The 18364-nt window shown below is 37.2% G+C and overlaps 1 protein-coding gene across 1 annotated transcript in view; it reads left to right on the top strand.

Moving 5' to 3' along the window:
* The first annotated feature begins 627 nt into the window (after positions 1–627).
* COL5A2 (collagen type V alpha 2 chain) overlaps positions 628–18364 on the top strand; it is a 127332-nt gene continuing 109595 nt past the window's right edge. Inside the window, exon 1 of the mRNA XM_086898424.1 lies at positions 628–702. The gene's annotated coding sequence lies outside the window, so the exon portion shown is untranslated. The remainder of the gene's footprint in view (positions 703–18364) is intronic.

Below are 18364 nucleotides of genomic sequence, written 5' to 3'. Positions count from 1 at the left end.
ATGTTTTGAGGCCAGTGATTGAATCTGATTTCTGGGTCAGGTTCTGTGTTTCACCTTTGGGAGGATTGTAGAGAATTTTTTTTTTTGTTGTGATCTATGGGCTGAAAGAACTTTTGACATAACTTTTCCAGGGAAAAGTTACTCTATGTAATGGAAGCAGATGCTGGCTGGCTTCGCTTTTCATAGCCACAGTGATGTGCCAGCGTGTTTGGCCAGCACTGCTGGTAAAGGATGGCATTCCTACATAGTGGAGAGTCACAGCTCAGGGTTCATTTCTTGACTGACACCCTCAGTTTCAAGGGGAGTATACAAATCTGTTTTGAAGTCATTTTAGTGAACCAAAGTAAAACCTGTCTCTGACTTGAATTGCCTCTAGAGGTTTCTGTTCATCTCTGATCACTGAGGGGAATACAGTAAGCAGTACCTTGGGTTATACATATATATATACGTATATATACACACACACACACACACACACACATATATATATATAATTTAAGTGCTTAAGATCTAATGTGATTGATATCTTGTTGCTTAAGACATCTTGATAATTTTTTCTACTATTGCCATTATAAAATTGATATTTTCTACTATCAATTAATACAATTGCATTTTGCCTTAGGTCCTCAGAGGAGGGAGAAGGTGAAGAAAAGCAAATCAGTAACTTGAGCTTAGTAATACTGAAGAAAAGAAATCTCTTTGGTAAGAGAGAATACCGACTGTGAGAGAATTGGAACGTTGCTCTAATTGAAAGGAATGCTGAACTAATGTTTGTATTAGAATAAATTACTGGAAAAAAACAAGAGAAAGTATGAAAACATATCTAGACCACAGAGTTGAAATAGATTAAATTTGAAGAGAACACAGGAATGAACTGGAAGTTTCCTGTTATTCTCCTAAGTGAGATTTGTAGTAGAAATAAGAAAGGGGTCTTAGCTAGAAATGTATTTCATTCTTATCTCTCTTTTTTCATATTACCATAAAAAAACAGGATAATGGCTATCAAAAATAAGAGCTCTATATGCCCTAGCATACATGTTTTGCTGATTTATACTTTTCTTGGAAAAATTCTAATTCATATTTCTGATATAAATTAGGGTATGAATGATATGAAAAAACCCCCCTTTTTCCCTAATTGAGAATAGAGGGTACTCCCCACCCTGCCATACCCCAGGATCTAAATGCAGAGCAAAAGGACATGAAGGAATGGGAACACTGGAACTTTAGAAAATGTTGAAGTATTAGCAGGTGCTCTTTGATACGTACATGTTCTAAAAGGAGACAGTGACTAACAATTGACTTTGACCTTTTATGTGAATTTATGTGAATATTTGTATTAGGTCTTTTATATTTGCTTTTTAGAAGTGACAATTCCCACAAACTTGGGCCTTTGGCAAATATCAAGATTTCTGTCCTTTTTTTGTGTGTGTCAGAGGAAGACCAACGGAAGACCAAGCTCAACAAACAAACAAACATGCAAAGAAGAATAAGTATGTATCATGTTATGGGCGTCGTTACATACCTTTTGCAAACTCACCTCAATGACAGCTCCATTTGTCTTGCATTCAAAAGCCCATTTTTTTGCAGGGAAAGTACAAAGTGTTTTGTCAGTTATAGAGGCTACTAGGATGTTTGCCTCCAAATTAATCCTGCTTGTACTCCATTTCGTAGTACTAATTTAATTCAGTTCTAATCAGTACAGATATTTTCTCTGACACTCCTGTTTTCAAATTAGTTTCTAGGTTGGAATAAGCAGCTATGAGTAAGAGAGGATCTGGATGTTAGTACTGTCCATTTAAAAGCTGTATTTCATACACTGTTTCCTAAACTATCCTGACAAGAAGAAACTCCTTACCCCTGCCCCAAACCCCAACCCCTACCTGGGGCCACCGTTATAATTCCTGTCAACCTGGAGGTACCTCAAATACTCAATAATATTTAGCCAGGAGATTATTTCTTGTTTTATATTGCTTAATTATCCTATATTCTTATTACTTTGTAGTTCTGTCTGTGATTTGAATTCCCACCTGTTAAACTCGCTTCTCTCTTGCTCTTTCCTGTTCTCACCATAATGCTGTTATGACATAAACTTTATTTTTTTTATTTATGCCTGGTATTTCTAAGGCCTTCCACAAAATAAAATTAAGTCATCAGTTGTTTGATTGTACTCTGACAGGAGAAATTTAAAATATGTTAAAGCTGTAATAACTTGGTTAATAAATGGAAATACTGTTCTATTTTAGAAATATGTAGAAGGCAAAAAGTAGCCACAGCATACATTACAGCTTATAATTCTTGAAGAATTACAGCCTGTCACTGTATTTCTAGCTGTGTAGTAAGACTGCAAATTAAATACTCTACTGAAATTTTCCTGATTGGTGGTAGTAAGACCGACTGATGTTACAGAAATGGTATGTTAATAATGTTTTGGGAGATGAAGTAATATCTTGAGTACTAAAAAGGATTGTCTTTCTTTAAGGACTTTTGTCCTGATCTACTGAAAAATTGAAGAGATTTCATTTGTGTGGATTTTATGTGTTTTATCCAGGGGAAAAAAGTTGTCATCTTCTACTTCAGTGACACAGATCCAAATGCTATCGAAGTTTAAGAACTTTTTATCTGTTTCTGTAGGTTTTTCCATCAAGCTAGAAAAGAATAACCTTTTGACTTTCATGCAAAGTGATCTACTTGTGTCTCAGATCATAAATCTAACCAGCAGTGTAAGTCAGACAGAAGAATGCCTCTTTGTAGGCACTGAGCCATTGTCTAGGATTTTTACACGCACTCTTTCTCTTCTTGTGTGCAAGTAATGACTGAGCAGGACTCAGCTTTCCAGAGGTGAGGGCAGATGAATCTCTTCTTCCCCATTTTTTCCTCAGGGGGCAAACTGATCCTCTCCTTCCCTAGGCTTGCCCAGCATGGTGTCCTCCTAAGAAGGCAAGAATAAGAGGAATGATTAGCACAATTCTTTCTCACATTTCTTCATTTAATAAGTTCTGTGCTTTATTTTTCTTGTACTGGATTTACTCCAAATTTTTCATCATGAGCTCAGAGTTTTACTTAAATCATACATCTGTTAAATTAATCTATTTGTGTGTGGCAGACTGCTACAATGATTAATATTTCCCATCTTGGTGTAGACAGTTGATGCAAAGCACAGGATAATATTTTTTAAACTGCACATTTCTAACTAGAATCCTATTAGTCATCTTTTCTAGACAAAAATGAAGGGTCATGTCTATACTTAAAGTGAGGTTAGTTTAAAAAGCAGACAGAAAATACCGTGTAAAAGCTCACAGCATTTTCAGACCATGCATTGATATATGTAGCTTAAAAAAATTCCAGGGTGTGAGTTTTTTTAATTTCTGGAAGAAAATACAGATGTTCAAACTCCAGCATTACCCACAGCACTAGTCAAGTTTTCCAGGTTGGCTTCCTAGATGGACTGTGGCTTCCAGTCTTATATCTCTGTGATTCCTCTTCAACTACATCAATATCTGACACAGTGATTTCATTCAGTTTTGTTATTACTTTGCCTATTTAAAATACATACACCATGAAAAATATTATAGGATGGTGACATATATTATCATACAATGGGAAAAGGTTGTGCCTGCAAAACATCACCTCCACCTCTACGTTAATGGTTAAATATGAAGATTGAAGTCATGGCAGGATAGAGACCTGGGTCATAACTTTGATTTAATTTTATTTTTCTTACCTCTGAATAAGAACCCTCATCAAACAATAATCAGTGATAACCTAGGCATTTGAGTCAAGCACAGAGAGCAGTCTATGGAGCAATGGAGACACCAAGGAAGTTCTCAACCACAGCTTGATGACCTTTAGTGTGGCTGCTGTGGTCCAGCCCTCCCTTTAGCAACACTGGGAAAATGCTACTGAGAACAGAAGGTTTCAAAGAAGGGAAAATCAATCATGGTTCCTGTTCATTCTACTTAAAGATGATAAAGCAGGTAAATAACTCATATTGCACAAAATTGAGTTTTGAGAATGAAAATAATGCCCAAGGTGAATATGGGGCAGACAGGAGTGTGACAAAATCAATTGACAAAAGCTGACTTCATAGAATTACAGACTTGATCACTTTAGATCTCTTCTATAAGTCTTCAGTTTGTAGTACCCAAATTGCAGGGTTCTGTCTTCAGCCTTAAATTGTTCATAAATCAAAAAACTGACATGCTGTATTTCCACCTCAGTTCCTCATTTAAAACTTTCTACATTTAATTTTATATGGGGCCTGTGCTTTATGATGTCATGTAAGGTAATTTCTACTATTTCTGCCCGGTTTCTGTCAGTGTTTCTTTAACGTGTAGTTCCATCTGCTGCAGATACAATTAGAGCTGCCAGAGCTGTGTCACCCTGTTAGTAATGTGGCTGAGCTGCACATAAAGTCATCTTGCTGGGCCTCAAAGACCAGGAGGTTTGCAGGACTTACTCAGAGTCAGCTTGAATTTGGTGGCTTCTCGGGATACCAGTAAATAAAATGTCTCTGCCAGGCAGATTAAGTGTTTCAATTTTAGATTATGGAAGAGGAAAGTAGTAGCTAGCCAAAGTACTGTGTTTTATTTAATTGCAATGTTATTAAATTAAATCATCTAATGCCTTAGAGGTAAATTTCAGAAACTTATTTAAAATAAATAATAAAGAGAATTATTAATTCTTACATTTAACCTAGTTCAGACTGCTCCATAACTCCACACAGAAAGGATGGCTTATATCAAATTTCATCTTCTAAATTTTTCATTTCATCAAGTAGTCCTACGTGTCTGTCTTTTTCTCTAGTCTGAAAATGGTAATTGGAATTCACCACTTCTGTGGAATGAAAGTGGGAAGCTGAATTCTGAGTACAGCAGTAAATGAAACTACCTCTATTCCTTTTTAACAAGGAATACCCACTGGCCTGTAATTCAGAGAGGGATGTCCAAAGCTGTCTATAAACACTTAGTCATAAAATAGGAGTCCCAAATACCAAACCTTGATCTTTCCTAAGAATACATGTTAATAAATACTTTCAAGCTCTCCTAGCAGTTAGGCCATTGAATTGTTTTCCTGCTCTGTGCTTGCATTCTCAGAACTTTAAGAGTACAGCTTTGACTTCCTACTGTAGCCTCTCAAGTTTGCCAGAATTTCTCTGTAGCTGCAATCATGGCAAAGTTTCTTGTCTTGTGCTCCCCTGAGAGTGCCTCTTATTGGGACTCTTGGAAAATAAATCAGTGACTGTTTCAGCCCACATTCTAGCAAGTAGCCGACCTCTGTATCCCTTTGGATAGCTGTGTAGTGACTCACAAGTCTTGTCCAATCCTTGCTTTTTTAGCATTTTTCCATTCACTTCAGTTGCAGAACAGTGTTTTTTCTTCACTTCAGCTCTAAGAACAAAAGGGAATTCTATTTAGCATACATTAAAGTAGCTGACTAAATCTGTGCCTCCTTCTAGGTTCTTCATGTGGCAGATCATTTCTCTGCCATGAGCTTCTGAGGTTGGGTACTGAGCAAGCCAGACGGGTATCTCCTGGCTGGCCCTTGGCTCTCTGTGCCAGCAATGTGACCTTCCTCTGGCACTCCACAGATTGCTGCCATGCTCAGCTTGATTTAATTTACCCATTTGCACAGATTTACTTTTGGAAAAGAATTCTGGCCATGCTGATATGTGGAACAATGTGTTGACAAAATCTCTGTGTTACATGGTGGGAAGTTATTGATCTGTTTGCAAAAATGGACAACCCAATTAAAGTATGCAGCCAGGACATAAGATTTTTAAAGGTACAAAAACATACCAAGAATATGGCAGACCTTAGACTGAGACTTAGTTCTCATAGAACATTTCTAGTAATAACCCTTAATTGAAATCCAGTTACAGAAAATAATGTCCCATTACATGTACTCCCTCAGCACAGACAATGAGACCTTGGGGACTGTGGGTTCACTACAGCCAGGTTTCTGTAACTAGGAAACCATGGCATCAGTATTGGCTTCCCATATTTTGGGGTTGTAATGGATTTCAGGAATCTGCTTCTATAAGACAGCTTTGTCCAGTCCATCAGCAGAGTTCTTTTCAGAGCTTCCATAAACTCTGTCTCTGTTTACAATATCTTGTGGTTTACTCTGTCAAACAGCATGATTTTTATAAGAAGTAAAACTGAATGCTGTGATATTTCATGAACTATGGAAATATATAATTTTCTTTGTATTTTTCTAGATTTGGAAATTCTGTCTGTTTATTAAGGGTTTTGTTTTCACAGTGGGTTAAGGTGTGAACAGACTATTTCCCTGAACTTCCTTGGAAAAGTGAAATTTAATATATATTCCAGAGTCTATTTTTGTGGTGAAAAAGTTTTATAAATACTTCATGCCTGTAGAACAAGAATACCACAAAATTAGAAAGGTGGAGAGGGGAATGCAGTGGGGAGCACAATGCCAAATCCCAAAGACGCAGTGCTTCCCCTGCACCCCTTCTTGGCAGAACTGTGACCTTGAGGTGCTTATTGCTTCCTGGGTGACACTTGCTGACAGCTAACTTTACAGTCATCAGAAGAAACAATTTTAAAAGGCACTGGTAAATTACTCTAGTTCCCTTCTTATATACAATATATTAGTAATCTAACTCTCAGAGTTATATTGGGAATTAAGTGTCTTTGATGTAATGCATTGAAAACCCATATGGGCAGTGGTCTCAGGGTTTTCTGATGCCTGGCACTTTGCCCTGGCTCATGTTTCCACAGATACTCTAGAGATGAGTAAAAGGACACTTTTCCTTCAGTCTGTAAAAAGCTGATGGAGCATTGCTTTGGTATGAAAGACAAAGACCTGACTATGAATTATGCAGTGGAAACTACATGGGAGAAATTAATACTGTAGGTATGGCTCTCCTTCTGCTGGGTCTTGGCAGTAGTTCCAGGTTATTCCTGTGCAGAAGTGCTGTGTGTTACTGACGGAGGGGAAACTTCAAGGCCCCATGCAGGTCTGGAATATTGCTTTAGGAAAATTCAGTCATGTCAGACCAAGTAAAACAGTAATGCAGGAACTGTAACAGGAACAGCAAAAATATTTGCAGTATCTGCCTGCCTGGTCCTCTTTTGCTGCTCTTCCCTTTTGCTCATGAGCATCTGATAGCAGTCAGTATTTCTTGGTTTTGTTTGTGCAACTGTTGCTCACGTTCTGATTAACTTACCAAGGAAAAAAATGAAAAACAAAAACCTCCAGAAATTAAGATGAATAATTCCCACAGACAGCAAGAGTGGAATTTAAAAGTGAGGACTGGAAAGGACTTTGACAATTCCCATCCTGACCTCCTTAATATTTTATCTGAACTTCTATCTGAGTTTTTGTTCAGCAGTTTGGGCGAAGATTGATTTATGACACATGTAATTTTCATCTAAAGCTGTACTCAAGTCATGAATGGGTAGGATAGGATTTGCTTTTGTGGTGGCATTATAAAAATAGCACTGTCTGGAAGCAATTTGAAGAGTCCCTGCAACAAGAACAGCACACTATAAAGGCTTTCTGATTTATAAAATATTTTCTACGCCATCAGACTTAACTCTTCAGTGACTGTAGATGTGTAGCAGTTGACAAAATATATACAGTGATGTGATCTAGTGGGAGACAAGATACAAAGGACACAAAGATATTATAAAGTCAGAGATATGGGTATTCCAAGGATGTGAGGATAAATTATTCATCTAAGTGGCATACTGCAGAGAAAATGTCCTAAATATTTTTTGGGTTTTACTACATATTATATAAATGTCATATTTACATATATGCATAAATAGAAATACATGTGTATTTCGTGCTTTAGATACATTTTCATTATATAGTATTATATTATATAATATTAACTGGGTTTGCAGTCCAGAAAATATTTGGACTTAAACTGTTAACAAACACTGTTCCAAGAGCACTTTCTTTAGAGAGAGCTTTTATGTAAGCTGGAAATGCCTTGCTGTTTATATATAAGTACATACACAATGTGGACATTACAGGTAGGTGTGTAAAACATTATCTGCAAGTGGTTAGTGGCCTGCTCGAGCTGCAAACTTCTATCTGTGCCCAGGGATGTCACTTCTTGAAACAACACTGAAAGGACTTTGCTCTAAAACTTTGGTTTCTCAATTACATTTTCAATATAAGATGTGTCTTTCCTGGAAGTAGCTGATAAGATTATTATTTTTAGCTTCGTGTTGTCTGAGCTGCTCCTGAATTGAAGTCCACTGCAATTTCTCTCATAGCTCTTGAAGAAAAGTGAACTGTTGGTTTGTGTTTCCTTAAAATTCTGTGTGAAGTGTGCCAGCTGAGGAGATGATTGCTGAATATTCCAGTTGCCCCAGGCAGCTGAGGCCACTGCCTCAGCAGTTATCCCAAGCCAAGACATTTGTCTTTGTGATCAGTGAGCTATGGCTTGTTTCTCTTTTCTAGTGTATTTTGGACTTTTATGTACAGCTTTTTCTATTCCTTTTTCCATAAAGAATCATGAATTGCAGTGTTGCTGTGTTAAGAAAAAGAATGGCTGGTGTCCCAGTAAAGGCCAAGTGGCTGAGGCAGGCAGGGCCAGTGTGACGGAGGGGAGCTGCCACAATCCAAGTGCTGCAGGCAGCATAGCGCAGAGACGGCTTGGATGAAGAGAAGTTTACTGCATGTCTTCATAATGTACATTGAGGAGGACATCTTTCTCCATTGAGATGTTGTTTCCCTATGTGGTTGTATAGGTTGTCTTCTCTGGCTGAAAAGTAGAAGACAGAAAAATGCAGTGTATTAGAGCAAGCCAGAGGTTTCGGGTTCTCCAAGCAGTGAAACACATTTCTGGAGGAGCATATCTTACTGCTTAACTTCTGCTTAGTAGCTAAAGGAGAAAGCAAGCGCTTTCTCCAGGCTAACACCCACTCACGACATGCCTTTTTCTCCAATCTGAGAAACTCACGAAATAACCATTTACTTTGTACAAGTTTTCCATGTGAGCTGAAAGAATAGCTCAGCTTTATGATTGCAGCTATTACTTTCATCCAGTGTCAAAGCTGAGTTCCAAAAGGTCTGTGTTTAGTCTCCAACGAATGAAAAAAAAGTTCCCTGCTCCTACTAAAAACTCTCTCATCTTTTCCAAATAGTTTCTGTGTGAAACAGAAGATGTGTCTGAACAGTAGAGGTGGCAGCAGTTATGCTATGCTTTGGCTACAACAGGAGTTTGCAGAGAAGTTCTCTCTGTCTGGAATCCAGGCTGAACATCCCTTCACTTGAGTAACATGCCCATGAAAAGGCAGGATAACAGAAGGAAACCATGTCCCCTGTGTCTGTGCTCCCTGCTTACGGATGTACACGAGCAAAGCCCTAAAGGAACAAAGCCTGAGTGAACTTCAAAGTGCTTTCCTTTTGTGAAATGTTTCCTGCTTTATGTACTAGCTATTCTGCTTTATTTATATACCACTTGGAGGATGTTTAATTAAATAAAAAAAATATTGCACCTTCAATTTTGATTTTTATTTTAAATTAGTTTCTAAGATTAGAAGTGCAGGCATTTTAGAATTATGATTCTTTAGAGTTTAAAAGAAATATTAATTCAGTGTGATTTTTGTTATCTGAAAGTATGGTTATGACAAGATTTTTAGGTTATTCCCATCTAAAAACCGGAATCAAGACTGCGTTGTGTCCTTACTGTTCTTCAAACTTGTACAGAAGCAGTTTATGATGCTGTTGTCTTAGAGAGGTGGGAGTTTTACATAGACCTCCATCAGGTGCAAATAGGTCTGCAAAGAACAAAGCAGAGGAAATCAGTCTCTGGTTGCTCAGTGCTCTTTAACAGCTTTAGCGTATGACATTCAAGTTGTCCATCTGTGTTTCAGAAGAGAGGAGTTGGTTGCAGCAGTGCCCTGGCCAGATTCCAGCAGGGAACTCCAGAGCTCCATCTGCCAACTCCCTCCCGCAGTTACAGACGGGTAACTTGCCTAAATAAAGTACCCACCCACTGCAGACTCTCTCCTGTGCACAAGTATATGCAGTATGCACAGTTTAAGTGTCTTCGTGCCTATGCCTAAATAATCTTCTTGTTGTGATAACACAGCAGCTTCTCCTTGTGTGTTACATGGCATGGATGTTTGACCCCCACCAAATTTTCTAAAATGCTTAATTATTTTCTTTCTTTTCCTCATCTTTAAGTAGGATTTTGGCTTTATAGAATTTTTTTACTCTCTATCAAGTTCAATACTGAAGAAGAAATTGGCAGAAATTTCTTCCGTAACAATGCCTAGAATTATCAAGTGCAAAATGAAGCAGTGTTATATAGGAGCTGGCAATCTCTGTGAGGGAAAGTGGAGGAGGCCTGGCATCTCTTAGCCTGAGGATACTGGAAGGAGGGAAATGTCTCTCTTCATCCAAGAGTAGGATTTAGGTTTTTCAGCAGACTTGAACTTTTGAAGTCACGCTTCAAATAAGCAATCATTGTAGTTTTACCTACAGGAACTCTATATTGCTTCTCATGCACAAACCAAGATGTGTGTCTTTAGCAGGATGTGACTGAGCATCTTTTCCAGCCCTGGATCTTGTCTTTGCTTCTTCTCAACTGACTCTTTTGAACAAGAGAGTAAGAAAGAAACTGTGCAACACCCAAGTTTAGTGAAAAGAGAAAAAGAGATGCAGTTCAACAGCTGCTCCTGATTTGAGACTTTTGCAGACAATGGCACAAGGCAGTGCTAGTCTGACATGATGAACATCCTGGCCAACAGCTGCATTGCCTTTTCATTTTGCTGTCTACAAACCAGAGAATTTAAGCCAATTTACCCTGACCATTAGTGTTATGTATATGGTATATCATACTGTTTTCTGACTCCAAAATAAGTAACAAACATTTTTATTTGATGCTGAAAGCATATTTAAGATTATATTTAAGATTTATTTCTACTGTTGCAGAAAAATAACAATTATAGAACCATTGCCATGCTGCTGCTTCTACAGTCTTTATAGCTGAATATAAGTGAGGGAGAATGAAGTTCCTTATCTCTGGTTTTCAATAGATTTTGTTTTCCCATTTCCCCAAGGTTTAAGAAAGCAATTGCTTTTTGGCAGTCAAATTTGCAAACAGATTTCTTTGGCATATGTGCTTCTGGCATAGCTGTATGTTGATAACCAATTCTGCAACAGAATGAAAATAAGAACTAGGTGATGGTAATTTAATATTTGCTTGATAATAAAAGGGTTATTCAAGTATGTATTTTTGTCTCTACCCTCAGATTTATGTTAATTGTTGCTGGACTCCTGCAGAATTCAATTATTTATCAACTCTTGTCAGTGTCAGAAAAATGGACAGTAGTTAAAAATCTGGGCATATCAGATGCAAGTAGGACTTTCACAGTGATAGGATTTCACCCTTGGATTATGCTGAGAGTTCTCACTCAAGAGATGCCTGAAAGCTTAAGCAGATTTTTTTTTTTTCTTACTGGGAAATAAGGAGTTGTTTCAGGCTTATGTCAGAATCTATCCAAGTGGGTATGGAAGCAGGCAAGTTCCAAAATCACTTTAAATTAAAAATTAGGCCAATGATAGTTTGGGTTCCCTGCAAGCAAAAATTTTTCAGTATCCAAATATAGCTTTAAAATACATGGCCCCAAGGAAGGATTAGTACCATCTTATGATAAATATGATTAAATAGAAGAGTCTATTTGAAGTTCCTCTGGAATTTGCCACTCCTGTATTTGTACACCTTTAGCTACTCCTGGAGGAAAGTGAGTGAAAGGAATTTTCCTGGGATTTGTATTTGCAAACTTCTTTTCTAAGAGCCAAGGAGTCTTAAATTACTCTAAAATTTATTTGGAATATGAGAATGTGAGTCTATGCTCTTTTTTGTATTTTATCATATTGCTGATAAAATATTGTGACATTTCAACAACAAACCCAGAGAAGCTGTCAGTCATGTAATGCAGTAGGTTTGGTGAACTATTGAGTGAATGGTTTCTATTCTGAATGCTTAGTAAAATGAGTGTGAAGAATACACAGATGGAATTTACATTCTGAAATGGAATTTTGGGGTGAAGAGAAAGAAAGAACATACAAGGGCTATCCTCTAAGCAGCAACAAGAGTAAAAGGATGAAAAAACCTGCAATTCTAAAATGCATCAGTTTAATCTTCAGGTTTTTTGAGATGTAGCAGGCTGTGGATCAGGGTCTTGGTAGAAAATCAATGCATTCAAAACTTAATGTGAAAATATGGGAGGACATGACACAGGCCATGAATGTTCAGGGGATTGTGTATTGTGGTGTTTTGGTAGATGATGGCACTGTGTGGCTCAATGGATCTTCTCCCTCCTTCATTTGGGTGATTCCTTATATCCCCAGGACTTTTGTCTGAACAATTATTGTTCAGACAAAAAATCACCAGGTAAAGAATTCTGTAAGTGATTGGTACCACAGTGTTGGTCTTTGGTACAGAGGTGGATTTTTTGTGACTGCTAAAGCTGTTGTAGCCATAGGCACACTTAGGGGATCAGGAAAGTGTTTCCTTGTTAGATGCTGCCCTCATACTTCACTGTGTTTGTATGGATTCTATATGTCTGTATAAATATGTATTAGTAGAGTGTATGTATTCATGTAGAGTGAGTGAATTTTCTGAATGGAAAATTCTAATTTGGCAGCATATTAGGTAAATTGATTTGGAATTAAGGAGATTCTGTCAGAGCAGCAAGGCTTCAGATTTTTTTTTTATTTTTAAATTTAACCAGACATAATACTTGTGAGATACGTCAGATTGATAATAGTAAACCCCAAAATTTATCTTTTATGAGAACAGATTCAGTTTGAACAGGTATAGATCAAGCTGTTAAATTACTTACCCTAATTCAGAGAGACAACTATAAAGCCTTTAAAGGAGTGGCAAATGTTTCAGCCTCCAGGGTGTCTTTTGATGGATAGTTTTGACAGTTTATGTACTAATAACACTTGTTCGCTAGAAAATAATTTTGAAACCACAGATCACCTATGTAGTCATCCCACAATTTAACTTTCAGTCATTGCTGCAGTCAACTACATTTTAGCCACAAGCCTACCAGTAAAAATAATTTTTGATATAAAATATAAATATATTTATAAAATATAAATATATATTTTTTTTTATATGTTTCTTTACAGGTCCTCTGGATCCCTTGTCTCCCCAGAATTACTTTATTTAGGCACCTAAATAAGCTGATGTTTAACACAGTTAAGGTAAATGATATTGGTAATTTAGAAAATCAGAGTAATCTTGGGCAGGGTTATGAGAGATGAAAGGTCAAGCTGGTGTGTACAAGGTGGGTGGCTTTTACAAAACAGAGCGAATTCACTTAATAGCATACCTTGAAAAATTAATGATCTTAAAAATTCATTCAGGTTGCTGGTGTCTCCTTAGCAGTGTAGGTAAATAGGCTGCCTTTGACAGCTGCAGACACCATGATAGCATATAGGCCTCATGTTAACTATGAAAAGATAGAATAAAATTTGCAATTCTTTGTCACTTCTACTCTTAACACTATCAGAAGTGCTTCTCCCCTCTTGACTGGCTACAGTGTTTATTTTTCACAGTGGAAAACCCTGGCTGATGGTGAATCATCAGACCAGCAGCTACTGGCCTTGTCTGTAATGATGTAACTTGTAGTCAGCTGCATGTGAAAGGCAGCCATTATCTGAAGCAATGCTAAAATTACAATATTTTAGACAAAAAATATCAGATGCCACAGTAAAAAGGTTGCATTGTGAGCACGAATCTTAGGTTACTCAGGATATGCTGAAAATGGGTCATTTCCTGTTTGAAGCAGACTGGGTTGTTCATATGTAAGTCTCCTGAGGAACTTCTGAGGAACTGTAGACATGATGTGTCATATTTGCCCTGTAATTTTACTGTAATGTGCTATATTGCTGTGTAGTTGACTTTTAAGTTGCCGTTTTTGATGTGTTCCTGATGTGTTAAGTTTAGAGGGATCTATATTTAGCAAGTTCAATGGTCTTCAGAATAGCATTGATCAAATGTTTTTTGGCATACTACTCTGTCAAAATACAGGGCTTGAAACAGGTTTGTGCAGAATTCAGAGTTTTGTTAATGGAAGTTCATTCTTAGCACCCTAAAAAGGCAGCAAGTCCCTAAGCACTGAAGATTTACAGCCTATATATTTTTAAACAATGGAGAACACTTTAAATGGACCACATTTAAACATCTTACTGTCAGGGAGGTACTATTAATACCTTAATTAAGATCTGTTCTTAGTCTGATCCTTAAATGCTTTTTAGGCTCAACTAGAAATACAGAGTGCTTCCATGCACTGTTAAATGACTTATGCTTTCTGTTGAGTCACATCCTGCCCCTTTCTTAAAGGAAATGAACATTGGACACATTAGATTTTATGCCAGCAATATTTAATGTGAAACACTTGGCCCTAGCAGACCTCATTTTCTTGCTCATGCTGATTTTGCAGATTGCTAGCTACACTTATTTCAGTGGTGCTAGTGGGATTTCATCTTGGAGAGCAAAGCTGTGTTCACAAAGGGTAAAATGCAATCTTCAAAATGCACTAACAATGGCTTTGGGAAAAGCAAGAACTTTTCATTTTCTACTCTACATGAAGATATCCATAATTTCTATGCTAGGCTCCTTATGCTAGCTGGGAAAGGCGGTATGAATTCATTACTGCCAGAATGGAGGAGGCTGTTCTCAAAAGAGAGCCTGAAACAAATAATTGTAGTGTAATTTTATTTTATTTGCATTGGTAATTAGGCACAACACTTGCTGTGAAGCTCTGTAGGAGTTTCAGAGACAAAATCATAAAAATTATTAAAAATATATAAAATTATATTTTATTCAGAAATAAAATTAAATTATATATTTTCTGCATCTCTGCAAATTATTCTGCAGAGATCTGTTTTTTTAATGAGACAGAGCTAACAATTTTTCTATCATTAACCACACCACAATGTCTCTTTGCAAGATGACTTGTAGTTAAACTCCTGAATGGTTTCATGTCTGCCTTGAGATTTCAATTAACTTTCTTATTACATGCAGTACAATGTTATTCATAGCCAAGAGAACAATGAGCTAATATTGTAACACAAATGTCTTGCTCAAATGAAGAATTAAAAATGGGAAATGTTAATCCTGCAGTGGTCTGTGAAGTGAGTTGTTTATGGTTGATCTGTGCTGATAAAAGTAGTCATCCAAAAAAAAATAAGTTGGGAGGGAGAGGTGCAGTTTTAGGGAATTTGATGATAGATGCCTTGAAGGTGGAGAGATGCTCCCTTTTTTGGAGGAACTGTTGTAAGCACCCAGAAAAGTCTGCTCCAGAAGCAGCATAGGAGAAGCATCAGAGTGTGTCCAGTTGGTGGCAGCTGATAGGCAGGAGGTGACTCTGCTTTGCTTCCTTCTTGCAGCAGGAAAAGGCTCTCCAGCTCCTCCAGAGAAAGCGGCTGTGCCCAGAAGTTTGTTCCAAACTTTTAATTTTGGTCATAGTGCAGTATTTCCCTTTGGGTTCAGGTATCAAATTCTTGAATTAGTTTTTTAACAGTGTTGAGACTTTGGACACAGAATTTAGAGATTATCGCAATTTGCTTCTTAAAGATGAGGTTGAGCTTTTGCCCATGTTTGCTCAGCAAAGGTGTTTGATTAATTAGGCTATGAAATATGACTGCCACATGTAATTTAAAATTTTGTAGGTACTTTTAAAGTCAAGAGGTATGCAAAAAAGAACCTATTCCAAATTCTTCTTTTCACAGAACCATAGAATGATTTGGGTTGGATGGGACCTTAGAAGTCATCTTGTTCCAACTCCTCTGCCATGGGCAGGGACACCTTCCACTGAGACCAGGTTGCTCCAAGCTCCATCCAACCTGGCCTTGAACACTTCCAGGGATGGAGCATCCACAACTTCTTTGACACAACCTGTGCCAGGGCCTCACCACCCTCAAGTAAATTTCTTCCTAATATCTATGCTAAACCTGCCCTCTTTCAGTTTGAATCCATGTCCCATTGTCCTATAACGAAATGCCCTGGTTTTCCTATATTAAGGTGTAAACATATTTATAAATCTTAGAAATTTACATTTCTAAACCAGCAGATTTGAGAAAGTTCCATCTGCAGTGTTTCTTGAAAACATATTGAAAAGGTAAGACAAGTGAACTTTTCTTTAAAGAAAAAAGGATATTTTAGAATGGTTGGGGCTGCACATATTCAAAATAAAGTTGTTCCTTCCTCATATTTTTCTTCTTAGTTTCCTTCATTTGAACATAGTTGTGGAGAAGCTTAACCACTCTGGAATACCAGACTACTTTGGTAGGAACAAAAATGATGACAGATGCAGCTATTTTGGGGACTGAAAACTGCTAATCCACGTAATTGTAAAAACATGTGAAACTTCATAATGGCTTTTTTGTACACTGAAATGAAGATGTCCACTTGCACTTGTCTTTGAGCTTAATCTTAGGAACTCAGGGCAATCAGACTTGCCAAGAAACTGTGGTACCTAAAAAATAGGGCACTTAAATCTGAATTGTGGAGTTAATTTCATCATGTCTTTCTTAAGTAGGGTTACGATTAGAAAAAAATGTTTACTGAGGTGGAAAAAGGAATCTTTAAGACCCAAATGAACTAGCTTGGTCTGTTTTTCTGAAATGCAAACAAATCAGCATCTTTACATGATTTGCAGCTATTCAACAATGTTTGATTGTACATCAGAGGAAGTACCTTGATTGAATGGAAAACCTGGGCATATAAAGTGGTTGTTCTGGTTACTGTTTCCCTGTTGCTATACAGAACTACTGTTTTGTTAAAAAATGAATATTTAGATGTTTGTGGATTAATGTGAATTTCCATATGACTTGTCTCAGATTCTGCTCTTGGCACAAGGTAGTTTCTAGCTGCCTTTTCTTTTTTCCTCTCAGCTTCCAATCCTCATTTGATATTACGTCAGGACTGGTTGAAATAGAGAATGTTTTTTATTATTAGACTATAGGTGTATAGTGGAATTTTCAAAATCTCTTTTTGATTTTTTTTAATGAGTTAAAAGGCACACTTGAAAAAGTATTTGAAAATTAAAAAAGGGGAAAACCAGTTTCATCTTATCCATTCATATTTGCTTTTCAGAACTTAGAGGGTCAATAAGAGTGTAAGGTCTAATACCTAAATAGGACTATTGCTTGCAAATCTGGTTTTGTACATGTATGACAGTGGCATCTTGGATATTGGAAGACGTGTAAACAGTAGGGGAGAAATGTCATTCAACTGGCCTTGGATTGGTTATTTATACTTAAGACCAGCAAAACCCACTAAAACCCCATACCCTTCCAAATAGCCTTTTCATGTAGAAAGCTCAGTGGTTAAATTCATCATTCTCATGTTTTCCTTGGATGCTTTTTGCATGTTTTTAAACACAGTTAATAGCTTTGGGTAACATCATAGGATGGTTTGCAGTCAGCTCTGTGAGTTTTTCATGCTCAGAACTTCCCAGCTCCTTTGCAGTCTGTTTACATTTGATTATTTGCTGTTTGGTGGCAGCCCCACACACCCACTGTTAATTTCAAACCCTTGCAGTTGGATTGTAAATATTTATTAACATTAGCAATGGCTAGTGCTCTCAATTTAGATGCAATTAAAATGTATTTTTTATATGCATTTCCTCACTCTATCTGTAAGGGTCAGGATGTCTTTGAACTATCCTATCATAGAACCACCAATAATTTATGCTGCTGCTGTCTGAGGTCTCTGGACAAGGCAGCCTAAGAGTCCCTGGCAGGCGATCAGTGGCTCAGGTAACTTCAGCAATTACAGAAACGTGTATAGAGATGTAATTTGTGTCATTGCACTTCTGTGAAATGAAAGGGACTTGTTTTGTAGAGAATCTGGAAAATCAAATTTTTACTTTTCTTGAGTAGAAGTAATTTCAATTTCTGCCTAGAAATTTACAGCAGTGAAGGACATTTTCTCTTAGATTTATTGTTGCAGCCTGTACTGAAACTATATGGTCTTTTTCAAGTAGTTTTATGCCTGAGCTGGAAACATAGTTAACTACTATGTCAGAACAGCTATCTCCGGGTTAAAAGAAGCACTTAAATACAACAGGGTGAGATTGATCGATTCAGATTTGTAGCTTGGAAGCAACTGAATTCGTGAAGAAGAGTAAAAATTAACTGGAAAACTCTTTTGTCTGCAGGGTGTTAGCATGAAAGGTGTGGCTCTGAGCATTTTATTTCAGACAGAAATCAATGCTTGATTCTCATTCTTATTGTGGAATTTGAACTCCACCCTTCTCAGTGTCCCAATGTGATGTGATACTCATATTTAATTAAGCTAGTATGGCCATTTCTAGGTCTGTGAGAACAGTCAGACAGTTGTAGCACAGTCCCTCTC

Source organism: Cyanistes caeruleus, chromosome 7 (genome assembly GCF_971803275.1).
Source record: "Cyanistes caeruleus chromosome 7, bCyaCae1.hap1.1, whole genome shotgun sequence".
Lineage (NCBI taxonomy): Eukaryota > Metazoa > Chordata > Aves > Passeriformes > Paridae > Cyanistes > Cyanistes caeruleus.
The sequence above is the reverse complement of the archived record's forward strand: the minus strand, read 5'-3'. Positions and strand labels throughout refer to the sequence as shown.